The following is a 27,260-nucleotide window of genomic DNA, read 5'->3' on the forward strand; positions in this document are numbered from 1 at the left end:
TTCTCTGCTGGCCCTGCCTGTTTTCATTCAATATCTGGCGCCTGCGCCGCGGCCGTACCTATCTTCAATCTGCGCAGGCGCACTGAGAGGCGGCCGCTCGCTCCTCAATGCGCCTGCGCCGGGTGTAGATGTGACGTCATCGGCGCAGGCGCATTAAGGATGGAGCGGCCGAGTGAGTGTCCGCCTCTCAGTGCGCCTGCGCAGATTGAAGATAGGTACGACCGCGGCGCAGGCGCCAGATATTGAATGCTAACAGGCAGGGCCAGCAGAGAACGATTCCGTTCCCTGGTCCTGTCAATCACAATGCGGAGGGGGCGTCATTAGGATCGGAGGATGCGGCTGCTACCAGCAAGTAGCCGCCCTACTTGCTGGTAGCAAGGTAATTTACATATTATAAAAATAGCTTTTTATCAAATTCTACTGAACCAAAATTATTATTTAACTTATGTATGCAGAGCTCGCAGTATAGGGATTATTAGTAAACAAAAAAAACAGAAACGGTTTCGTGGGCTGACAGAAGCCCTTTAAATAGAGGCTGGGTCACATGCTGCAGTTGGCCAATCACAGCCATGCCAATAGTAGGCATGGCTGTGATGGCCTTTTGGGGCAAGTAGTATGACGCTTGTTGATTGGCTGCTTTGCAGCCTTTCAAAAAGCGCTATAAAAAGCGCCGAACACCGAACCCGAACTTTTACGTAAATGTTCGGGTTCGGGTCCGGGTGCCGAAAAACCTAAAGTTCGGTACGAACCCAAACTTTACAGTTCGGGTTCGCTCAACTCTAATCATGATGTGACATATGACCACGATGTGAACATTTGTGTGTTTATATACATACAGTATATACATGGGTACTACAACAATGTGAATATTATTTTTTAGAAACAACCCTGTCATTTAATTTTCATATATTTTTTTTGTTCTTATATCAATATTAATCTCTATATACAACATAATTGACCAGTTTTAACATTAAGTATGCTCATTTAGCGCTAGTTTCTACATTAGAATTTCTAAAAGTGTAATATTGAATATTCAAGTTGAATATATGCTTTATGCAGCGTTTGGGAGCCTTGGCAAAGAGACACGTGACCGCAGACATAGCGATCATGTGGGGTATCACGTGACCCGACTGCTGTTGTAAAGTTCCCCGCCTCCAGCGTCCTTATCACCAGGCAACAGGACACATGACCGAAGGAAGTCACATGACAGTCACCAGTCATGTGACAGCCTACAGACATCGGATCACATGACCAGAATCAGTCACATGACGGCCTCTGATTGTCAGCCTCCAGGCAACGGGTCACATGACCAGAATTAGACACATGACAGCCACCAGTCACGTGTGTGGCCTCTGATTGGCCGGATCATTGTGTTCTATTTTTAGTAACTATAGAGCTAGTCACATGTTCAGGAGTAGCGCGATCATGTGACTCTGTATACCTTGAGTTTACTTATTATATAAATAATGTGTTAAGCATCATTAATAACAAAATGCATCTTTGAGCTCTAAAAACGACCATTGTAACAACACATTTATTTTTGTTTATATATGAATATGCCTTTCAGGTGTTGATTCTGTATGCTAACGATACAGAACCTGTGGGTGGTCCCATAAGGCTGAAACAACCAACAGATGAGTTTTTTTGGCGGTTTCTTACTGTTTATAAACCCCAATCTGTACTACATGTATTATCATTTATACTAACCTGATGAAGGGGACCAAAGCCTCCCCGAAATGCATAGTTTTTATTTTATGCACATTTTAATGAAATAAAGACGACCTTACTAAATTCAAGACTTTCTATATCGGGTTTTTAAGTGCCAGATCAGGAACTTTGTCTTTCCCCATACTGGTATTAGGCCAGGTTAATTAATAATATATTCCAATGCTGGCCTGTAGGTGGCAGCACTGCGTTGAAATATACTGAATCCTATATTCTGTAATGGATAAATGTCCAATACAGAATACAAGTGGTAATCTAATGATTGCATGTTCTACTCACCTAGGGTGGCTTAAAAAAAGTTTTTAAAAAAATAAAAAATAAGTAAAAAAAAGTTTTTAAAATATAAATATTTACTATAAAAATTCCTTCAAATGAAAAAATAAATAAATAAACATCATGGGCATTGCCACATCAGAAAGCGCCTGTCTTATTACAATATACATGTTGTTATCCCAGAAGGCAAATGGCCTAGTGGAAGCAAAAAAGCAATAATGGGGTTCAGCATTTTTTCATTACTTCTCCTCTCCCATAAAAAGTTTGAAAAGGTGATCACAAAGTCATGCACACTCCAAAATGATATCAATAAAAACTTAATTATCATCCCACAAAAAATGAGCGCTCATATAGCTCTATAGACAAAGTTATGGGGGTTAGTATATTTTGATTAACAAAAAAAAATTCCGCAAGTTTTTTTTTTCAGTTATTAAATATAAAAAATATATATATAAATGTACTAACCCAGAGAATAAAGGGCACAGGTTGGTGTTACCACATAGAGAGTGCTATAAAATCAAAACCAATAATATCTCTTTAGGTTCCTCTGAGCAATCACTCAGAATTCACTTATAACAAGGGGATGGTCTTATTTGCCAAAATCATAAATATGTAAATTAGCCTCATTGACTTTGAATTTAAATAAAGAGTAGGAAGTCCACTGAGCAGACTCAGCACACACATATCCTGAGAAGAGGTCCTCTGTAACGCCTCACCAGACATGAAGACTCTCCTGTGGTTATTCAGCGCTTTATTGTCACTCCAATGTGGGTCTTATTGTAGTATCAGTAGGACAATCTCTTTCTGAAGATTTTGAGATTTAACTTTTATTTCTGTATATTTACAGTGGCCACATCACAGATTTCAATGGTGGAGTCTGGTACTGGGATTGTGAAGCCATCAGAGACTCTGGACATGACCTGTAAAGTGACCGGGGCCTCCCTCACTGACAGCACTAACATGCATTGTGTAGCGTGGGTCCGACAACCTGAAGGGAAAGGACTGGACTGGTTGGGTTTAATATGTTATGAGAATAGCAAATATTATGCCCAGTCTCTTCAGGGACGTCTAACTCTAACAAGAGACACAAATAAAGGAGAAGTTTATCTTCAACTCACTGGAGTGAAACCTGAAGAATCTGGGAAATATTATTGTGCTAGATACACAGTGTAACAGATGGACTGAGGACATGTACAGAAACTGATTTTTAGAAATTAACAAAATTGTGTAATGAAATGTTTGTTTATTACCTTCTGTCCTGTTTACATTTAACCCTTTGGATACCGGAGTTTTTTAGTTTTTGCGTTTTCATTTCTCTTCCCTGTCTTCCTGGAGCCATAACTTTTTTTTATTTTTCCGTTCACATATCCATATTAGGGCTTGTTTTTTGTGGAACAAGTTGCCTTTTCTAATGCCACCATTTAATATGGCATAGAATGCAGCGGGAAAAAATTTGAAATAGGGTGGAATTGGAAAAAAACAAAACACAATTTCTTCACAGTTTTACGGGTTTTGTCCCTATGGCATTCCCTTTGTGACAAAACAGACCTGTGCCCTTTATTCTCTGGGGAAGTATGATTACAATGATACCACATGTATATGGGTTATGTCTAAATACTGTAAAAATAAATTAAAACTTTGAAATAAAATACTTTTTTTTTTTTACATCACCATATTCTGATCCCCATAACGTTTTTATAGTTATGTCTACTGAGCTGTGTAAGGGCTAATTTTTTTGTGAGATGATCTGTGGTTTTTATTGACACTATTTTGGAGTGTGTGTTACTTTTTGATCAAATTTTATTAAATTTTTGGGGGTAAGAGAAGCGGCTATTTTGATACTTTTTCCTGTTGCGCGATTTGCCATATTGAAATAATATGTGCGATCTTTAGAGGCCATGATCACACTTGATCACGGCATCTAAAGGCTGTAATGACTGCAATCAGCATTATTGCCAGTCGCTGTAATTAGCCGTGGGCCTCTGCTGTTTGAAACATGTCACCTGCTGCACACACGAGCGGGAGCAGTGGCATAACTAGAGTGTTATGGGCCCCAGTGCAAACTTTGGATCGGGCATCGGGCTCCCCCCATTTTTACAAAGAAGCAGCAGATTTTCTTACTAAGGGCTCTTTCCATGCGGCTAGTCCGCTGCGTGAATGAGGGCCAAGCCCCATTCTGTACAGCAGAGTCACGGAGCAGTAACATGATTGATAATGCTCTCTGCCTCTCTGTGACCTTTTTAATACAAAATCAGTGAGATAAAGTTGTCACCATGATTTTGTAGCAAAACGATCATAGAGAGGCAAAGAGCATTATCAATTATGTCACTGCTCTGTGTCTCTGCTGTACGGAACGGGGCTTGGCACTCAGTCACACAGTGGATTATCCACACGGGATCCGCTCGTGTTAAAGAGCCCTAAGCCCAATGCATGGCTACACTCACCCAGTCCTAATAAAATCTGGTCCTACCTCATCCAGGGTGTCGCTGGTGTCAGCGTGATGTCCGCTGGACCCAGAACAAGGTCCCTGTGGTGTTAGAGAAAAAAAAGAATAATCACATAAGGAAGGGATGGTGACTGCCCCTATGAAACTACCAGCAGGGGGCGCTGTGCTGGCCTGTAAGACTGAGCCATGCCAATGTATAGCAGGGTAATCTAGGACATTTCCCCTAAGTGCTACCACACAGTACTAATGCCCACATTGTGGCCCCTCACAGTACTAATGCCCACCTTGTGGCCTTTCACAGTAATTAAGCCCACCTTGGGGTCCCTTCACAAAAGTTATGTCCTTCTTGTGGCCCCTCACAGCAGTTATGCCCACCTTTGTTCCTGTCACAGTAGTTATGCCCATATATGTGCCCCTCACAGTAGTTATGCCAAATATGTACCCCCTAACAGTAGATATGCCAAATATGTGCCCCCTCACTGTATTTATGCCAGATATGTGCCCCCTCACAGTAGTTATGCCCAGATATGTGGCCCTCACAGTGGATATGCCCAGATATGTGCGCGCTCACAGTGGTTATGTCCAGATATGTGCCCGCTCACAGTAGTTATGCCCAGATATGTGCCCCTCACAGTGGATATGGCCATATATGTGCCCCCTCACAGAAGTTATGCCAGATTATGTGCCCCTCACAGTAGTTATGACCAGACATGTGCACCCCTACAGTGGTTATGCCAGATTATGTGAACCCCCTCACAGTAGTTATGCCAGATTATGTGCCCTCTCATAGTTATGCCTTTATATGTGCCCCCTCACAGTAGTTATGCCAGATATGTGCCTCCCTACAGTGGTTATGCCAGATTATGTGCCCCTCACATTAGATATGCCCACATACAGTACAGACCAAAAGTTTGGACACACCTTCTCATTCAAAGAGTTTTCTTTATTTTCATGACTATGAAAATTGTAGATTCACACTGAAGGCATCAAAACTATGAATTAACACATGTGTAATTATATACATAACAAACAAGTGTGAAACAACTGAAAATATGTCATATTCTAGGTTCTTCAAAGTAGCCACCTTTTGCTTTGATTACTGCTTTGCACACTCTTGGCATTCTCTTGATGAGCTTCAAGAGGTAGTCCCCTGAAATGGTTTTCACTTCACAGGTGTGCCCTGTCAGGTTTAATAAGTGGGATTTCTTGCCTTATGAATGGGGTCGGGACCATCAGTGGCGTTGAGGAGAAGTCAGGTGGATACACAGCTGATAGTCCTACTGAATAGACTGTTAGAATTCTTATTATGGCAAGAAAAAAGCAGCTAAGTAAAGAAAAACGAGTGGCCATCATTACTTTAAGAAATGAAGGTCAGTCAGCCGAAAAATTGGGAAAACTTTGAAAGTAAGGGCTACTTGACCATGAAGGAGAGTGATGGGGTGCTGCGCCAGATGACCTGGCCTCCACAGTCACTGGACCTGAACCCAATCGAGATGGTTTGGGGTGAGCTGGACTGCAGAGTGAAGGCAAAAGGGCCAACAAGTGCTAAGCATCTCTGGGAACTCCTTCAAGACTGTTGGAAGACCATTTCAGGGGACTACATCTTGAAGCTCATCAAGAGAATGCCAAGAGTGTGCAAAGCAGTAATCAAAGCAAAAGGTGGCTACTTTGAAGAACCTAGAATATGACATATTTTCAGTTGTTTCACACTTGTTTGTTATGTATATAATTCCACATGTGTTAATTCATAGTTTTGATGCCTTCATAGTCATGAAAATAAAGAAAACTCTTTGAATGAGAAGGTGTGTCCAAACTTTTGGTCTGTACTGTATGTGCCCCTCACAGTGGTTATGCCAGATTATGTGCCCCCCCTCACAGTAGTTGATATATGCGCCCCCTCATAGTTATGCCTTTATATGTGCCCCCTCACAGTAGTTATGGCAGATTAGGTGCCCCCTCAGTAGAGATGCCCACTTTTGTGCCCATCAACCCCCCCCCCTTCCCCTTTGCCCCCAGTCTGCAGTGTTAGGAAAAGAAAAAAAAAACACATACTTACCCTCTTCCCTGATGTTGCGCTGCCACACTCACATCACACTTCTGGCTGTACTGAAGGCAGTTTCCCAGGCCTTCAGAGCTCCTCCCACAACCAGCAGCGCGATGTGCGGCCAGCAGAGGGAGCGCTAGAGCTCCTGCTTCACTGATGATCTGGAGACAGCCCGACAAGAACTGTGACAAGAACAAGTGACAAGAACTGCCGGGCCGAGTGTATGTGAGTGAATGCACGCCTCCCCCCTCTTCCTTCTTCCCCCCTCTGCGCAAACCTCCCCCACCTTGCCTCATATTAAACATGTAATGGAGCGCCCTGACGGGGCCCGGCATTGTCACTGTACTTCATGCTGGGGCCCGTCACAGCGCTTCATTATATGTTACTACAGCGGGCCACCTCCCCCTGCCGGGCCCAGTCGCAGCCGCACCCCCTGCGACCGCGATCGTTACGCCCCAGAGCGGGAGCCATGTTTACGCATTGCTACAGCGCCGTACATGTACGGGTTGGTAGCGAAAGGGTTAAAGGAGTTTTCTGAAACCTAAAAATAATTTCGAAGCATTGTTTAAACATAAACACACCACTCACCTGGTCAGGAATGATATGTGACAGCAATTCCTTGCTGCTCCTGCACATGTCACAGCAGAAAGTTTCAGCAGTGTTATGTCTGGAGATAGCATGTTACACTGCCGGTCGGTCTGGCAGGGAACAGAGGTACAGGGGGTAAGCCCCGGTTCTGGGAATGGGACACTTTGACTAGGTGAACCAGGTTTTTTTGGGGGTTTTTTCTGAGCCTATTCCCAGCTATATCAAATTTTTTTAGGTCTGGTACAAACCATTTGAGAAACAAGTGGGCACAGATCATGGAGGAATATATAAAGGTAGTTGCTTTATTGCTTTGCTTTTATTCTTTGAATTTTTGTAACATCTAATGTTGATCTGTAATTATTAATAATCATTATTCTAATTTGTGTATATGATTTTATTGTAAAATATGGTATAAAACCAATGATTACATTGATCACACATGCACCATACCTGGTGATATATTAAAACATATGTATAATATAAAAATAATGTAACCTTTTGCTCCCTATCTGTAACCCAACGTATAAAAGTGCCGGGTTACATCGTGATTTGCCAGTGGCCAGTGCCGCTACAGATCGCTGTGACTGTGCTGTCACAGGGAGAACTCCCGAAGTCAGCAGGAGCGGTCAGGCTGTGATAGAGCATGCAGCACCCTGCTACAATGATCTTTCAAAGTGTTAAATGTAAAAGCCGGCAAAGAGCACCACCTGCTGGTTCCAAAATTAACTGTCAGCCTGCTGGCTGTGAATCAACCCCTTTCTGCCCTGACTGTGGCAGGAATAGGTTAATTCACAAAAAATTTAAAAGTAAAATATAAATAAATATGATATAAAATGTTTAAAAATTTATAGCAATAGTTACTAGTATTAGCAATAGTATAAAAGACTACGTACACACCCATGCAAACTCCTTTTTCGTTCATAAAGAAATAAAAAATAAAAATATGTATTATATTTATATAAATTTATTATTGTTAGCAATAGCTATGAGGCAACAGGTCACATGACCGAAGGTAGTCACATGACAGTCACCAGTCATGTGACAGCCTACAGACAACAGTTCACATGACCAGAATCAGTCACATGACAGCCTCTGATTGGCAGCCTCCAGGCAACGGGTCACATTACCAGAATTAGACACATGACAGCCCCCAGTCACGTGTGTGGCCTCTGATTGGCCGGATCATTGTGTTCTATTTTTAGTTACTATACAGCTAGTCACATGTTTGTGAGTAGCGCGATTATGTGACTCAGTATACCTTGAGTTTACTCATTATATAAATAATGTGTTAAGCATCATTAATAACAAAATGCATCTATGAGCTCTAAAAACGACCATTGTAACAACAGCAGCACTGCACTGTCTGAGTGTGAGCTCCAGGGAGACAGTCACCCTACCTCCCACCTCTGCAGCTGAGAGAAGTTTATTTTAAACTCCATTTTTTCAATCCCTGTCAGCACAGGAGTGAGAGGGGTCGTGGCCTAACCAGATCTGGGCGTGGCTTAGCGGGACCTAGAAGTTGATTTTTAACTTAATTTTTTCAATCTCTGTCTGCTGAGTGGGAAGGGGTGTGGCCTAACCAGATCGGGGGCATGTCCTTTTGAACAGCTCACTCTAAGACAGCAGCACTGTGCTGTCTGAGTGTAAGCTGCAGGGAGAAAGTCACCCTCCCTCCCACCTCTGCAGCTGACAGAAGTTGATTTTTTACCTTCATTTTTTCAATCCCCGTCAGCTCAGGAGTGGAATGGGCGTGGCCTAACTAATTCAAGGGCATGGCTTAGTGGGACCTAGGAGAATGGTTTTAAGTTCATCTTTTGAGGGTGGACACATTGTGGCAGGGGGCGTGTCTGGGCTCCTTCCTGCAAGAGTGACGCCCCTGTGGGCACTTACTGGCTCATTTGCATATCAAATAAACTGGATTTTCAGAGGATGAAAACATCTATTGCTGGAACAAAGGCACATCTTGAAATAAGGTACTAAGTGCTATTAGGCCATGGCTTTACTTCAATAGCGATTATCCTGGTGACAGATTTCCTTTAAAGGGAACCTGTCACCTCAAAAACGCATATAAAACTGCCAGCATTACACTATAGTAGCCCCCAGTCTGTTCATAATTATATGTTTGATCCGGTAGTCTGATTCTCAATAGCTTAAAAAAACTATATTTTAAGCGCCATCAGCGCTATCTTGCCGGTGAGCTTCAAGGCAAGGGGGCAGCGGCTTTCTTGCTTCAAGTCAAGGTAAGCACGACCACTAACCGTCCCCTCTCTTGTTTGATTGACAGCCAGAAGTCTTGCGCATACGAGGTGCGCTCCTTGGTAAGGCGCAATCTCGTCTCCGGCTGCCGCTGTTAGCCGGCTTTCAGCGGCGCACCGCACATACATGAGACTTCTGCGATCCAGGCCGCACTTCAGGCAGTCAATCAAACAAGAGAGGGGACGGTTAGGGGGCGTGCTTACCTTGACTCAGTGACGTAGCGCCAATGGAGGCAGACCATGCAGCTGCTATTGGGCTCAAGGGGGAAGGGGGCCTGGCAGTAGAGTAAAGGTTTCGCCCCTAATTACACCATCTGGGCTTGCATCTCGAGTCCCTATTACTGGATGGGGCCCGCCTTATGGCTTCCGGGTACCCTTCCTGCCGGTCCTAATGAGTGTTCTTTCTTCTCTACTCTCTGCTGGGTTGGCCAATGAGCATAAGCAGTGCTAGCAGAGCCTGCTGTTTGTTGGCTGGCCTAGCACCCAGCAATAACATTTTAGTTACTTGAATTTATCTGCGAGCATGGGGCAAATAACTGAGGCAGTAGCTGTGCTCTAATGATGACGCACTCTAGCCTAGGCCATCCAGGCACCAGACAGCTCCTCCACAAGTAAGTGCAGAGCCTGCACTTGATCTTTAGCTAAATGTATCCCCTGCTCTACATCAGCCCCTCATTTCAAACTGCGGGCCAGTGAGTGATGACTTCACCGTGACCCGTGACACTACAAGGACTAACAGCCCTGGTCTGCTTGCTGAAGTCTCTACTGCCATCTGACAGTCCTTAAAATTCTGCACCATTTCCTATATTTCATGACGTGTGCCCCCTTGAATGCAAAGTCTTTTGTGCTGTCCACACAGCGGTCCTGTCCATAAGATGGCCGCTGATGTCACCAGGCAAATCACCTCCATATGATGTCTCCTCCATTCAAACGTACAGCACCTGCACTAAACTTTCAACAGTACAAGTGCAGATGGCTGGTGCAGTGTAGTTGAATGGAGGAGACCTCACATGCAGGCGATTTGCTTGATCACATGACCCTCCATCAGCAGCCACTTTATGGACAAGACCTCTGTGTGGACAGCACAAAAGACTTGGCAAACAAGGGGGCATGCCTTAATAAATATCGAAAATGGTGCAGAATTTCAACAAAGACTATATTAGTAAGTGCCGTATAATCATCTTACATACATATTGGTCAACAGTAATCAGAAAGTGGGCAACCCCTTTAACCCCTTCCCGACTGCAATCCGTTTATATACGTGCTATTTGCACATGCCCCGTGCAGCTACCACGTGTATAGACGTCATGGCAGCTCTTTATTCCAAGTGCTGCAAAACGCTTGGTTTAAAGCTTCTGTCCCTGCCCTGCTACTGTCACGGACAGTATACTGTGCAGTAATGCCGGCAAGGGTCCAATCAGAGTGGTCCCTTGCCGGCAATCGATCCGATTGGTTAGTCTGTGCAGACTAATCAATCGGATCGCGGCAGTGAAAAAAATTGCCTGTTCCATGCTCTGATCTGCGCTCTGCAGATCAGAGCCTGAAATCAGGTAGTGTCCTTGTGCCCCCCGATCTGTGCCCCCTTCCTGTGCGCCTCCAAGCCCCCCTTGTCCCCGCCTGCCCCTGATGCAGTTCCCCCCGTCCACATCCATATTGATGAAGCTTGCCCCTGATGCGGTCCGCCCTCTCCCCGCCCCATACATTCATCCTCCCCCCATTTGTGCCGCCTCAATGCAGGCCGTACCTTCCCCCTCCCCCTTTCCAGCGCTGCCCCTAGCCCTCTGCCCCAGACCCGTTGCGGTCCCCCTGCTGTGTTAAATGGCGGCGGCTCTATTCCTGAGCCGCCGCCATCAGCAGCGAGTGTCAGCTCTATGCTGACACTCTGCTGTAACCCCTTAGATGCAGCGGTAGCGGCATCCATGGGGTTAATAGAGGGAGGGGGCTCCCTCTCTCAACCATCGGGGCTGCCGCACTGTGATGGCAGCGCCCGATGGTTGCCATGGCATTCGGACGCTTTGCAAAGCCGTCCGCTGTTGCCACCTACAGGACATCTGATAGTATTCCTTCACTGTGCAATGGCAAGCTATTCTCTCAGATTGTTCCTTGAAACTCATGGAACTGATAGTACAGCATGAACAGGACGCTTTATCCAGTCTCAGAGAAGAAATTAAAAAAGCTCAAGACTTACTATCAGTACATTCCAGCATGCCAGTTTTTGTCGACCTCGACAACCAACTCAAGGACAATCTTAATAAAGTGGAAGAGGACTTAATGCTGTTCAAACAGAATAAGTTCAACAGGGACCTGTTGGATTACAACAATGATGCAGTATACACATGGGCAGAGATCCGTGGGAATACGCCTCGCTCTATCTTGCGAAGATCCCGCTCCAGGCACAGACGAATGTCTAAAGTCTCTTTTAGTTCAGCTTAACGGGATTCAGTGAAATCTTCACCTGAATATGAGAATCCACCTGATGACAAACAGGGCAGCTCAGAGCATTTTCCACGACCAACTGGCCAGCATGGCAGACAGTCAAAAAACGAAGGGCAGGCAAGCGGCACAGGAAAACATTGCTGCTACCCGTCCCGCCAGAAGAAATAAAAGTGGACATTCAGATTCTCAACCAGGGCCGGACTGGGACAAAAAATAGGCCCGGGCATTTTTGACTGAGCAGCCCAATCACATGACCCCCAACAGGCCCCACCCCCTTGCAGTCTAGGGGCGGAGTTAAAACAGGAAGCACAATTGAGAGGCAGGGCCCGCCACCAGTAAGATAGGAAGGCTTCGGTCAACACACAAGCTTCTTTGGGGGTCCCCAGGTGACATTAGGGGGTCTTAGTACGATCCGGCCACCTAATCCAGCAGAAAATGCAAGGAATCGACTGGACACAAAGCACAGCATGCAGCGGTTTATATCCTGCTGATTCTCTGCATTTTTCCCAGATTGTGGCCGGATCTCTGTCGTACCCCATTATAGTTAATGAGGCCGGCGGGCATTCTGTCTGCATCCAGCAGTGCCGGATCCAGTGAATTCTCAGCTGGAACAGCCTGCCAGAATCACTAACGCAGATGTGAAGGTAGCCTAATACAGCGCCCCATACCTCTTATATCCAGTGACGTCTCCTCTGATGTAGATGTTCTCTTTCTTCATCTTCTCCATTCAGACCAGACCGCCATGATAATTTCTTTCAGCCATCTCACGTCTCTGCAGAGTTTGGCAGACATCTTAGTTTCCGACTTTTCCATCATCCTCCAATTCACATCCCATCATGCACCCCCAATACTGAGAAGCTGTGCTCCCCAAAACTATACTGCAAAAAGAACTGTGCTAAGCTGATGCTGTGCCAGGGTGCCCCCAAAGTAATGGTGCTCCCAAAGTCCCAACAATAGTAATTATTTCTTTGCCAGAGTGCATTTAGTAATAGTGCTCCTACAGTGCCCCCAACAGTAATTGAATCCCACAAGTAATAATGCTCCCATAGTCCCACCATAATGCCCCGATAGTAATAATTCTCTTTATAATGTGTGACAGTAGAACCCCCCCTCCCCTTATAATGTGCACCAGTACAAAAAATGCCCCGTTGTGTGGCAGTAAAAAAAAGAAATACCTCCTCTTAGTGCCCCCAGTAGAGCCAATGTCCCCAGAGAGCCCTCATGTGTTCCAATGACCCGTACTGTGTGCCACTACAAAAGACACTTAGTGCCACCAGTTGAGCTTAGGTGCCCATAGTGACCTTACAATTTGTGCCAGTATAAAATACTCCCATATAGTCCCCCCAGAAGATGCCCCCATAGTGCTCCTTCCCCGTCTCCATAATGCCCTCCATAATGTTGCACTATAAAATGCCCCTATAGACTGCCCCACATAGATACCCCCATAATGCTCTTTTCCTCCCTTCCCCATAGTGGCATCAAAATGGGTGCCAGTATTAAATGCCCCTATATAATGCCCTCATAGTGCTCTTGTCCCCCACTTCTTTATAGTGCCCACCTATAATGCGTGCCAGTATACAGGGCCCCCAGTAGATGCCCCCATAGTGCAGTCATACATGCACTCTCCACGTACATGGACACAGTCATACACGCACTCTCCACATACATGGACGCAGTCATACACGCACTCTCCACAAAAATGGACGCAGTCAGACACGCACTCTCCACATACATGGACGCAGTCATACACGCACTCTCTACATACATGGACGCAATCATACACGCACTCTCCACATACATGGACGCAGTCATACACACACTCTCCACATACATGGAGGCAGTCATACACGCACTCTCCACATACATGGAGGCAGTCATACATGCACTCTCCACATACATGGACGCAGTCATACACGCACTCTCTACATACATGGATGCAATCATACACGCACTCTCCACATACATGGACGCAGTCATACACACACTCTCCACATACATGGACGCAGTCATACACGCACTCTCCACATACATGGACGCAGTCATAGACGCACTCTCCACATACATGGAAGCAGTCATACACACACTCTCCACATACATGGACGCAGTCATACACGCACTCTCCACATACATGGACGCAGTCATACACGCACTCTCCACATACATGGACGCAGTCATACACGCACTCTCCACATACATGGACGCAGTCATACACGCACTCTCTACATACATGGACACAGTCATACACGCACTCTCCAGATACATGGACGCAGTCATACACGCACTCTCCACATACATGGACGCAGTCATAGACGCACTCTCCACATACATGGAAGCAGTCATACACACACTCTCCACATACATGGACGCAGTCATACACGCACTCTCCACATACATGGACGCAGTCATACACGCACTCTCCACATACATGGACGCAGTCATACACGCACTCTCCACATACATGGACGCAGTCATACACGCACTCTCTACATACATGGACACAGTCATACACGCACTCTCCAGATACATGGACGCAGTCATACACGCACTCTCCACAAAAATGGACGCAGTCATACATGCACTCTCCACATATATGGACGCAGTCATACACGCACTCTCCAGATACATGGACGCAGTCATACACGCACTCTCCACATACATGGACGCAGTCATACACGCACTCTCCACATACATGGACGCAGTCATACACGCACTCTCCACATACATGAACGCAGTCATACACGTACTCTCTACATACATGAACGCAGTCTCCACATACATGGATGCAGTCATACACACTCTCTCCACATACATGGATGCACTCTCCACATACATGGACGCAGTCATACACACACTCTCCACATACATGGATGCACTTTCCACATACATGGACGCAGTCATACACACACTCTCCACATACATGGATGCACTCTCCACATACATAGACGCAGTCATACACGCACTCTCCACATACATGGACGCAGTCATACACGCACTATCCACATACATGGACGCAGTCATACACACACTCTCCACATACATGGATGCACTCTCCACATACATAGACGCAGTCATACACGCAATCTCCACATACATGGACGCACTCATACATGCGCTCACCATATACATAGATGCACTCATACACATACTCTCCACATACATGGATGCACTCATGCACACAGTCACCACATACATGGACGCACACATATACAATACATATATATATATAGACACCCAGCTTTCCTGCTGTGCCTCTCCCCCATACTCTAATGCCTCTGCACTTGTGCCATGCAGGATAGCAGGGAAGCTGGATGACATTTCATGATATAATTCACCCAGCTTTCCTACTGTACTGCAGGTCACATGTGCAGAGTCTGGGAAAGCTGAATATAACCCCAGTTCCCCTGCTACTCACATCACTGGTGCAGTTGTGACAATCCAACTGATGTTCAGCATGGTGGGCAGGAAAGTTCAGGCTGCAAGAATCGTGGGTATAAAAGGGGGCGGGGCTATTATAGCTCCGCCCACATCAGGCCGTCCTGATGCTGGTCACCACTGTCCATGATAAGAACTAAGGAGGGGAGAGGCGGAGCAATGTCACTGATGTCAGGAGGTCAGTGACAGAGTGCAAGTGGTGCAGGAGAAGTCAGCTGCTCTGAAAGAGGCCGGGGTGACGAAGTACAGTGACTGCTCTCGGCCCCGAAGCAGCTGCTTCCCTGATAGTTACTGGGAAGCGCTCATCTCCACCTCCTGCCCAGCTGATTGTGTTCAGCCCGGCCCACCAGGCGGCCCGGCCCACCGGGCAAATGCCCGTCTGCCCTATGGCCAGTCCGGCCCTGTTCTCAACATGTCGGCGTCTATTCTATCATCTGATCAGGTCGGTGTTTTGAAGAAGGGCTTATCATTCTCCCCCACCCATCACTTTGACCTGTATCTTACCATCTTGGACGTTAACAGATTTGCCCGCAATCTCACCCTGAAAAAGCATTTTCAGGATGAACTGATGAATGACGACCCCGATCTGACTGCTACACCCTCTCTGTTATTAACATCTAAATCAAATGTATATAAAGGGTTAATGAATGTACCTTCTGTTGTTACAGTTGCATATGATACACCTAATGATCTGGAGAGTGGGACTTGCAGTGTACCTGTAAGCCGTGTACCGGGGTGGGCTCCCCAGAATACAATGAAGTCACAGACAAGGAAAGCGACACTGACACCAGCTTACTATGCAAGAACAGAAACTTTACTTAGACGAGTTATAACATAAGAACAATACAAACATGCATAGAAAACGCTATATCCCCGGACCCACAGTCAATGTCCCTGCCCACTGGACAGGCCTAGCCGATGGCGGACACAGCAGAGCCTGCAAGTCGTTCTGTGCCGCTACAGAGGACACCCCTAGCCGATGGCAAAGGCAGCAGAGCCTGCAAGTCAATAACTGCGCTGCAGTCCAGTACAGTACAGCCTAGCAAAACGATCTAATCCTAACTAACTACCTAATGCTAGGCCTAGGCTAGTCTCTGTATCTTCAGGCGCCACACAATGTAACAATCAGTAACCAGGTGTACTGACCTGTGTCCGTTCTGGGGCCGAGGATGCAGCCTACCAGGGATGGCCACCAACCTCTTAGCAACCGTGCGGCCTTGCTTGATGATGAGGCCTTCTGTCCACACACTGAACTGGTCTTCCTGGGACAACCTCTCTTTCAGAAGAGCTGGATTCAGTCAGGGTATAACAGCTACTCTCCTTCTTCTGAGTATCCATTAACTGCCAGACATCTGCAAGCCAGGATGGAATCGGATTCAGTCCCTCACAGCACAATCCTTCCACCACCATGCCAGATCAACACACTTCCTGGTTCACTCACAGGCAGCAGAATGAGTCATCAGCATGAGTCATCATCTGTTTTGCATATTCAAATCTCAGAGTGTGCTGGCTGTAGCTGCAAAACAGTTGCCTCTAGTGCCTGGAATGCCAAATGACAGTTTAAGTACATACATTATGCAGAAATAGCTATTTCACAATCTCACATGCCACCCCACTAGAAGTTGTCGCCCTCGGCAACTCTCCCCATACAAACTCATCCTGAGCATAGCGCTGTGGAGGCACACCAGCATTGGGCCCCGCTGACCTTCTCAGATTGGGGGGTTTCAGAATAACTGGGGACATTAGGCATATTTGACAAGAGAGGAGCTATTGATTGCTCAGCATTGCATCTTCGTGGCAAACCTGCCACGGCCGGAACCTCTGTGGACACTTGAGCAGGGACGACCCACCATTCCTCCTCTTCCTCGTCTGAGGGACTTTCCTCCATATGCTGAGCATGAGGAGGCACCCCCGCTACGCACACCGGCTCATCAAAATTGCAACGTCTTAACATATTACGGTGTAAGTTCCGTGAGGGTCCCCCTGTCCCTACTGGCTCTACCTCATAGACCAGAATAGCGGGGTCTACCCTTCTCTTCACCGTGTATGGAACTGCCTCCCACCGTCCATCCAACTTTCCTGACGGCCGTTTGGCTTTGACCATCACCCGATCACCAGGGACTTACCCATCTTTCTGCACTGGTCTTGGGTTAGGGTGCACCACCTGTCCCAGGCGCTCCCCCACAACCTTGTGTACCGATCTCAGTCGGCGGCAGTGCTCCTGCACCCATGCGGTGGTACTTCTCGGTGGGGGCTCTATTGGGTTAGGCATGAGCATATGTGGAGAGTATCCGGTGGTACTGTGTACTCTGTTATTATAGGCCCACATCAACTCAGGTAGGTATGCGGGCCACTGGGCTTTTTGACTGTCTTCCAGAGTCCGCAGCATCTGAAGCAAGGTGCGATTGAAGCGTTCGCACGCCCCGTTTCCTTGTGGGTGATATGGAGTGGTTCGGGAGCGTTTAATCCAATACAGTTGGTACAGTTCATTCATTAGAGTACCCTGAAAGCATGTTCCCTGGTCAGAAGATATCCTCCGTGGACACCCGAACACCTGTATAAAGTGTTTACAGACCGCTTCGGCGGCCGACTCTGCGGTTTGGTATCTGGTGGGCACAGCCACCGCATACTTGGTAAAGTGATCTGTCATAACTAGACAGTACGAGTGTCCCGAGGTAGAATATTCGATCTGTACATAATCGACCACCAGAAGTTCTAGGGGCGCTGAGGTGCGGATGGTCTGCACAGGAGCCCGCTGTTCAGTACTCTTACTCAACCCACAGGATTGACACTTAAGACATGGCGCAGCCACCATGTCGGCCAGATCTGGACAGTACACCAGCCGTTGGAGCCACTTGAATGTTTTGTCGCTCCCGAAATGAGCTCCCTTTTCATGAGCTTCTCTGGCGGCCTCCGGTCCCAACGACATGGGAATGACAATCTGTTGCCGGTACTGCAGCCCTGACTGTAAGTATATGATCCGGCACATATTACTGGGTAATTGTCAACTTGTCCCACTGCCTTAACAACTTCTGACCCTCTGGGGTCAGGAGGGCTCGTTTTTCTGGCCGAGGCCAGATCTTGCTCCGAACCCATTCTTTCACCTTCCACAAATCCCGGCAGCTATCCTGGACTCTCTCCCAATCAGTCTATGATTTCCCCAGACGCCACCCCACTTGAATGTGCCACAAACCCGGGAACAGAGGTAAGCGACCAAGGTCAGGAGTTTCATTATCCTCTAACTCCTCATCGGCTCTCTGAGTCGACTGTCCTACTGGACTCGAGAGAGTGCATCGGCGTTGCCGTTCTCCCTACCGGACCAGAACTTGATGCGGTATTGGTACTTAGAGAGGCGGGCCAACCCTCTTTGCTCGAGTACGCTGAGCTTGGCATTCTCCAGGTGTGCCAACGGGTTGTTGTCCGTCATCACGGTCACTTTTGCACCAGTCAGGTATTCTGCAAACCTTTCGGTCATGGCCCACACCAGTGCCAGTAGTTTCAGTTTAAAGGAGCTATAGTTATCAGGGTTGCGTTCTGACTATCTTAGGGACCGGCTCCCATAGGCGATGACTCTCTCCCGTCCATCCTGGACTTGGGACAAGACGGCCCCCAGACCATGTAGGCTTCCATCAGTATACAGCAGGAATGGGGTATCAAACCGTGTGTAAGCCAGGATCGGGGCATTGGTCAGCGCCTCTTTCACCGCTTCAAAGGCCTCTTGTTGCCGGGGCCCCCAGTTGACGGGGCGTTTCTTCGGGCCCCAAGCCGTGCCTCTTAGCAACTCGTTTAACGGGCCCACCAGATGAGCGAATTTGGGCATAAACCTCCTGTAGTAGCCGGCCAGTCCCACGAACGCCCGTACCTCCCGTAACGTACTTGGCCGGGGCCACTTCTGAACGGCCTCCACCTTGCTGAGGGCCGGTTTTACCCCCTCCTGGGTGACCACATGTCCTAAGTACTCTATCTGCTGTCGGAACAGCTGGCATTTCTTTGGCTTGATCTTGAGCCCATGGTCTCGTAGCCGTCCCAAGACTTGTCGCAGCTTCTCGAGGTGATCTTCAAAGAAGGGCCCGAACACTACTATGTCATCCAGGTATATCAATACTGATTCGAAGTTGAGGTCCCCCAGACAGTGTTCCATCAATCGCTGGAATGTCCCCGGAGCATTGGAGAGGCCGAAGGGCATCCAGTTGAACTCGTAGAGTCCCATAGAGTAGAATGAAGGCCGTCTTGGCTTTGTCCTTCTTGGCCACCGGCACCTGCCAGTACCCACTAGCCAAGTCAAGAGTTGAGAAGAACTTAGCTTGGCTTAGGGCTGATAATGACTCTTCAATCTGCGGAAGGGGGTAGGCATCCCGGACGGTCTGAGCATTCAGCTTCCGATAATCCACGCAGAACCGGAGACTCCCATCTTTCTTCCGCACCAAGACTACCGGAGCAGCCCACAGACTTTGACTTTCCTGGATTACCCGTTTCTCCAACATGCTGGCCATCATATCTTTCACCTCCTGATACATCTTAGGTGAGATTTGCCGGTAGCGTTCCCTGATCGGCGCAGCATCGCCGGTTGGGATTTCATGCTCGATGGCAGTAGCACACCCAAAGTCCTCATCATGTCTTGAGAAGGCCTCCTGAAATTCCCAGAGGGTGTCTTCCAGCAGCTTTTGTTCCCCCTGGGTCAGGGTTCTGCAGTCCATCCCCATACGGGCCATGATCACTCGACCATTCCACTCTGCTGTCGGGGGTTTACCTTGAATGGACCTCCACAGCATAGGTCCAGGCTGATCTCTTATCCGGCTGCATCGCCGAGTGATACCCCCTTCGGACACATAAACTTTGGCCAGCAGGGTGTTTGCAGGGACGGTTAACTCGCAGTCCTCAACATTTCAGCAGCGTATAGGCACACATCCGTCTTTCACAACGGCAAGGGCCTGGGCTACCAGTGGGCGAATCTGCGTTTCTTCTTGATAAGCGGGCTCGATCAGGACCTCCAGTCCATTCAGTCGTCGTCCAGCCCCCACTGGCAGCATCAATATTCGCTCCTGTCGAGGTGGGATCTTCAACGGAGTCCTCCGGAGCACCTTCACGTCTCCAATGGCCCGTCCGGACAGGTTACTCTTTTGCAGGCTACAGCTCCTCACCATTTGTTGTAAGACCTTCTGGGTAGGCCGGTGTGCGGTGGCCCGTTGCCAGTACTTCGGCCCTTCCTTGGCATAGAGTTGATGATCTAGGTCTCTCAGTATATTCATGCCCAGGGTCACGTCCATTCCTTTCCGGGACGAATGGTCCACCAGCACGACCCCTTTCTTGCCGATGTCTTGCCCAAACAGTCGGACCCGCATCCAGACTATCCCTCGAACATTCATCTCTCTATTATCGGCAGCCATCAGCCTGATGACGCTCCCATCTTTGGGCTCCATCATATGCCTGAAGTGCGTCTCAAAGAACTCCAAAGGCATTAGAGTGCACTCTGACCCTGTATCAACTAGGCAGCAAACCTTTCGGCCTTCCACCTCGGCTTCTAATACGGGGCTGCTGGCATACAGATCACGTTCTTCACGCAGAGGGCTTAACCTCTGGTGCACCGCCGCAGGACGCCCAGCTACTGCAGCGTTCGGAAGTTTAACGTCGGCTCTGACGCTACCTGTTCTGGGCACTCTCTAGCCATATGGCCGTATTTTCGGCAAACCCAACAGAGGGGCCCTCTTCTGCCCGGCCCCCTCACCGGGGTTGTTCCGGGTGGAGTGAAACGAGGTTCTACCTTCATCTGGGACACTTCCACCCGCAGGGCCTGGACCACATCCTTTAAGGATTCTGATTCTAAATAAACGCTGTAGAATGTCATATCGGCCATTGTTCGGGTCATCTCTTGTAATTTATCTTGTAGGAATTTATTGGAGAGCCCCACTATGAACTGATCTCGTAGAAACCGTTCCACCTCCCGGAAGGTGCCCATAGCCTCAGGGTCTCATCGTTATATCTCATTCAGTGTCTCCTGTAGAGCATTGGAATATTGCATCAGGGTCTCGCCCTCTCGCTGGGGTCGGTTAAAGAAGTGAATCCGTAACTGTACCACTTTGGCTCGCCCCCCCCCATGGGCTCTCTCTAGCAGGGACAATATCTTCTCTAGGGTATCTCTCTCAGAGTCAGGCCATACCATCACTGTCCGCCTGACGTCGCCCTCTAGGGCTCCCAATGCAACCTCGGCCCGCAGTTCGGGGGTCAGGTTACACATTTAAACCGCACTTCGCACCCTTTCAGTCCAGTCCTGCAATGTCACGTTGTTACCGTCATACTTTGGCAGATGACGCAGCAGTGACCCTACAGGGATGTATCCTACTGGGGTAGCCATATTGTTGGGGACAAGCTGAACTTGCGCCTGTGCACCCTGGGCTGGGTCCTGATCCGGCACCACTGGCGCCGGGGGACGATCTCCCGCCGCGTTCCCGTCCATAACGGTCGCTGTATCCTGCCAACTACGCCAAGTTGTAAGCCGTGTACCGGGGTGGGCTCCCCAGAATACAGCGAAGTCACAGACAAGGAAAGCGACACTGACACCAGCATACTATGCAAGAACAGAAACTTTACTTAGACGAGTAATAACATAAGAACAATACAAACATGCATAGAAAACGCTATATCCCCGGACCCACAGTCAATGTCCCTGCCCACTGGACACAGTGTCTCTGCCCACTAGCCGATGGCGGACACAGCAGAGCCTGCAAAAATACTATAGTTCTTAGAACATTCAGACACTAAAACATAATTATTTTATTTCAAATATGCTATTATTGTGTTAAAGTGAAATAAATAAAAAAAAGTGTACATATTAGGTATCGCCGCATCCGTAATAACCTACTTGAGAAAAATATCACATGACCTAACCCCTCAGGTGAACACCGTAAAAAGAAAATATAAATAAGTGGCAAGAAAGAAATTTTTGTCACCTTACATCACAAAAAGTGCAACAGCAAGCGATCAAGAAGGCTTATGACCCCCAAAATAGTACCAATCAAACCGTCACCTCATCCCGCAAAAAATAATACCCTATTTAAGACTTACCTTTACCCACTTAAAAGAGGCAACCTTGTCGTGGTAAGTGGGCCTCCTAATAGTGCATAGCAATTTATTTATAATAGTGCTGTATAGTGTATGTTTTATCATGCTGAAATTTAGAACAGTTGATTATATCAAAAGCATAGTAATGAGGATGTGCGATTTAGATTCTCTCTCACATATTGTATACCCTATTTAAGACAATCGCCCAAAAAATAAAAAAGCTATGGCTCTCAGACTATGGAGACACGAAAACATCATTTTTTTTAGTTTCAGAAATGCTATTATTGTGTAAAACTTAAATAAATAAGAAAAAGTATACATATTAGGTATTGTGAAGTCCATAGCGATCTGCTCTATAAAACTGTCACATGAGCTAACTCCTTAGATAAATGCTGTAAAAATAGATAAATAAAAACTGTTCCAAAACAGCCAATTTTTTGGTCAACTTGCCCCATAAAGTGTAATAATGAATGATCAAAAAATCCTATGTACCCAAAAATGGTACCAATAAAAACTTCAACACTTTCTGCAAAAAACGAGCCCCTGCACAAGACGATCGGCAGAAAAATAAAAAATATATGGCGTTCAGAAAATGGACACACAAAAACATAATTTATTTTTCAAAAATGCTTTATTATGTAAAACTGAAACAAAGAAAGTAGACATATTTGATATCATTACGTCCGGAACAACCTGCTCTATAATAATAGCACATGATCTACCCTGTCAGATAAATCTTGTAAAAAAACTAAACAAAACGGTGCCAAAACAGGCATTTTTCGGTTACCTTGCCTCACAAAAAACGTAATATAGAACAATTAAAAAATCATATGTACCCCAAAATAGTGCCAATAAAACTGGCACCTTATCCCCTAGTTTCCAAAATAGGGTCACTTTTGGGAGTTTCTACTGTATGGGTGCATCAGGGGGGCTTTAAATGGGACATGGCATCTAAAACCAATCCAGCAAAATCTGCCTTCCAAAAACCGTATAACATTCCTTTGCTTCTGCGCCCTGCCATGCGCCCTTACATCAGTTTACGACCACATGTAGGGTGTTTCTGTAAACCGTGTTTCTACAATGGGGTCATTTATGGGGGTATCAACTATGTAGGCCCCACAAAGTGACTTCAGACCTGAACTGGTCCTTAAAAAGTGGGTTTTGGAAATGTTCTTAAACATTTTAAGAATTGCTTCTAAACTTCTAAGCCTTCTAATGTCCTAAAAAAATAAAATGACATTTCCAAAATGATGCCAACATAAAGTAGACATATGGGGAATGTTAAGTAATAAATATTTTATGAGGTATCACTTTCTGTTTTAGAAGCAGAGAAATAGAAATTTAAAAAATTGTGTATTTTTTAAAATTTTTGGTAAATTTGGGATTTTTTCATAAATAAAGGTGAAATATATTGACTCAAATTTATGACTATCAAGAAGTACAATGTGTCACGAGAAAACAATCTCAGAATGGCTTGGATAAGTAAAAGTGTTCCAAAGTTATTACCACATAAACTGACGTATGTCAGATTTGTAAATTTTGACCTGGACACTGGGACATCAATGACCCTTGGTCATGAAAGGGTTAATCTCTATATACAACATAATTTACCAGTTTTAACATTAAGTATGCTCATTTAGCGCTAGTTTCTACATTACAATTTCTAAAAGTGTAATATTGAATATTCAAGTTGAATATGCTTTATGCAGCGTTTGGAGCCTAGGCAACGAGACACGTGACAGCAGACATAGCGATCATGTGGGGTATCACGTGACCCGACTGCTGTCGTAAAGTTCCCCACCTCCAGCGTCGTTATCTCCAGGCAACAGGACACATGACCGAATGTAGTCACATGACAGTCACCCGTCATGTGACAGCCTACAGACAACAAGTCACATGACCAGAATCAGTCACATGACGGCCTCTGATTGGCAACCTCCAGGCAACGGGTCACATGACCAGAATTAGACATATGACAGCCACCAGTCACGTGACGGCCTCTGATTGGCCGGATCATTGTGTTCTATTTTTAGTTACTATAGAGCTAGTCACATGTTCAGGAGTAGCGCGATCATGTGACTCAGTATACCTTGAGTTTACTCAATAATGTGTTAAGCATCATTAATAACAAAATACATATTTGAGCTCTAAAAACGACCATTGTAACAACACATTTATTTTAGTTTATATATGAATATGCCGATACAGCACCTGTGATGGTCTCATAAGGCTGAAACCACCCACAGATGAGTTTTTTGGCGGTTTCTTACTGTTTATAACCCCCATCTGTACTACATGTATTATCATTTATACTAACCAAATGAAGGGGACCAAAGCCTCCCCGAAATGCGTTGTTTTTATTTTATGCACATTTTTATGAAATAAAGAAGACCTTACTAAATTCAAGACTGTCTATATCGGGTTTTTGAACGCCAGATCAGGAACTTTGTCTTTCTCCATACTGGTAATAGGCCAGGTTAATTAATCATATATTCCAATGCTGGCCTGTAGGTGGCAGCACTGCATTGAAATATACTGAATCCTGTATTCTGTAATGGATAAATGTCCAATACAGAATACAAGTGGTAATCTAATAATTGCATGTTCTACTCACCTAGGGTGGCTTAAAAAAGTAAAAAAAAAAAAAAAAAAAGTAAAAAAAGTTTTTAAAATATAAATATTTACTATAAAAATTCCTTCAAATGAAAAAATAAATAAATAAACATCATGGGCATTGCCACATCAGAAAGCGCCTGTGCTATTACAATATACATGTTGTTATGCCAGAAGACAAATTGCGTAGTGGAAATAAAAAAGCAATATGGGGGTTCAGCATTTTTTCATTACTTCATGCACACTCCAAAATGATATCAATAAAAACTTATTTTCATCCCACAAAAAATGAGTGCTCATATAGCTCTATAGACAAAGTTATAGGGGTTAGTATATTTAGATTTTTTTTAAAAAATTCCGCAAGTTTTTTTATTTTTTTCAGTATTAAAATACAAAAAAATATATATAAATATACTAACTCAGAGAATAAAGGGCACAGGTCGGTGTTACCACATAGAGAGTGCTATATAATCAAAACCAATAATATCTCTTTAGGTTCCTCTGAGCAATCACTCAGAATTCACTTATAACAAGGGGATGGTCTTATTTGCCAAAATTATAAATATGTAAATTAGCCTCATTGACTTGGGGTTTAAATAAAGAGTAGGAAGTCCACTGAGCAGACTCAGCACACACATATCCTGAGAAGAGGTCCTCTGTAACGCCTCACCAGACATGAAGACTCTCCTGTGGTTATTCAGTGCTTTATTGTCACTGCAATGTGGGTCTTATTCTAGTATCAGTAGGACAATATCTTTCTGAAGATTTTGAGATTTAACTTTTATTTCTGTATATTTACAGTGGCCACATCACAAATTTCAATGGTGGAGTCTGGTCCTGGGATTGTGAAGCCTTCAGAGACTCTGGACATGACCTGTAAAGTGACCGGGGCGTCCCTCACTGACAGCACTAACATGTATTGTGTAAACTGGATCAGACAACCCGAAGGGAAAGGACTGGACTGGTTAGGAAGAATATGTTATGAGAATAGCAAATATTATGCCCAGTCTCTTCAGGGACGTCTAACTCTAACAAGAGACACAAATAAAGGAGAAGTTTATCTTCAACTCACTGGAGTGAAACCTGAAGAATCTGGGAAATATTATTGTGCTAGAGAGTCACAGTGTAACAGATGGACTGAGGACATGTACAGAAACTGATTTATAGAAAGTAGTAAAATTGTGTAATGAAATGTTTGTTTATTACCTTCTGTCCTAAGATCCGTGTTTACATTTAACCCTTTGGATACAGGAGGTTTTTAGTTTTTGCGTTTTCATTTCTCTTCCCTGTCTTCCTGGAGCCATAATTTTTATTTATTTTTTCCATTCACATATCCATATTAGGGCTTGTTTTTTGCGGAACAAGATGCATTTTTTAATGCCACCATTTAATATGGCATAGAATGCAGTGGGAAAAAATTCTAAATGGGCTGGAATTGGAAGGAAAAAAAACATTTTCTCCACAGTTTTACAGGTTTCGTCCCTACAGCATTCCCTTTGTGACAAAACGGACCTGTGCCTTTTATTCACTGGGGAAGTACGATTACAATTATACCACATGTATATGGGTTATGTCTAAATACTGTAAAAATAAATTAAAACTTTGAAAAAAAAGACATTTTTTTTACATCACCATATTCTGATCCCCATAACGTTTTTATAGTTATGTCTACTGAGGTGTGTAAGGCCTCATGCACACAACCATTGTTGTGTTCCGTTCCGCAAAATGGGATTCCGTTGTTCCGTGATCCGTTTCTGTTTTTGTTTCCGTGTGTCTTCCTTTATTTTTGGAGGATCACCAGACATGAAGGAAAGTAAAAAAAATCTAAGACAGGTGTGCCATGCAAATGATAGTAAAAAAACGGACGGGGAACGCGCGGACAATCTTGTGTGCCTCCGTGTTTTTTAGCGGTCCCATTGACTAAAATGGGTCTGCGAACCGTTTTCTGCAAAAAAAATAGGACAGGTTATATTTTTTTGACGGACTGGAACCACGGATCACGGACGTGGATGACAAACGGTGCATAAGCCGAGTTTTCAACGGACCCATTGAAAGTCAATGGGTCCGCAGAAAATCACAATAAAACGGAACAACGGACATGGAATAAAACAACGGTCGTGTGCATGAGGCCTAAGCGTTAATTTTTTTGTGAGACGATCTGTGGTTTTTATTAACACCATTTTGGAGTGTGTGTTACTTTTTGATCAAATTTTATTAAATTTTTGGGGGTAAGAGAAGCGATGAAAAAATGGCAAATCGGCTATTTTGATTCTTTTTCCTGTTGCGTGATTTGCCATATGGGAAAAATATGTGCGATCTTTAAAAGGCCATGATCACACATGATCACGGCATCTGAAGGCTGTAATGACTGCAATCAGCATTATTGCTA

At 45.5% G+C, this 27,260-nt stretch overlaps 1 long non-coding RNA gene across 1 annotated transcript; it reads left to right on the plus strand.

The window, feature by feature from the left end:
* The first annotated feature begins 2,676 nt into the window (after window positions 1–2,676).
* Window positions 2,677–25,971, plus strand: LOC120989013. Its single transcript, XR_005776213.1, has 2 exons — window positions 2,677–2,765; window positions 25,673–25,971. It is a non-coding gene; the product is annotated as an uncharacterized LOC120989013 (long non-coding RNA).
* Window positions 25,972–27,260: the final 1,289 nt, after the last annotated feature.

This window comes from Bufo bufo, chromosome 2 (genome assembly GCF_905171765.1).
Source record: "Bufo bufo chromosome 2, aBufBuf1.1, whole genome shotgun sequence".
NCBI classification, from domain to species: Eukaryota; Metazoa; Chordata; class Amphibia; order Anura; family Bufonidae; genus Bufo; species Bufo bufo.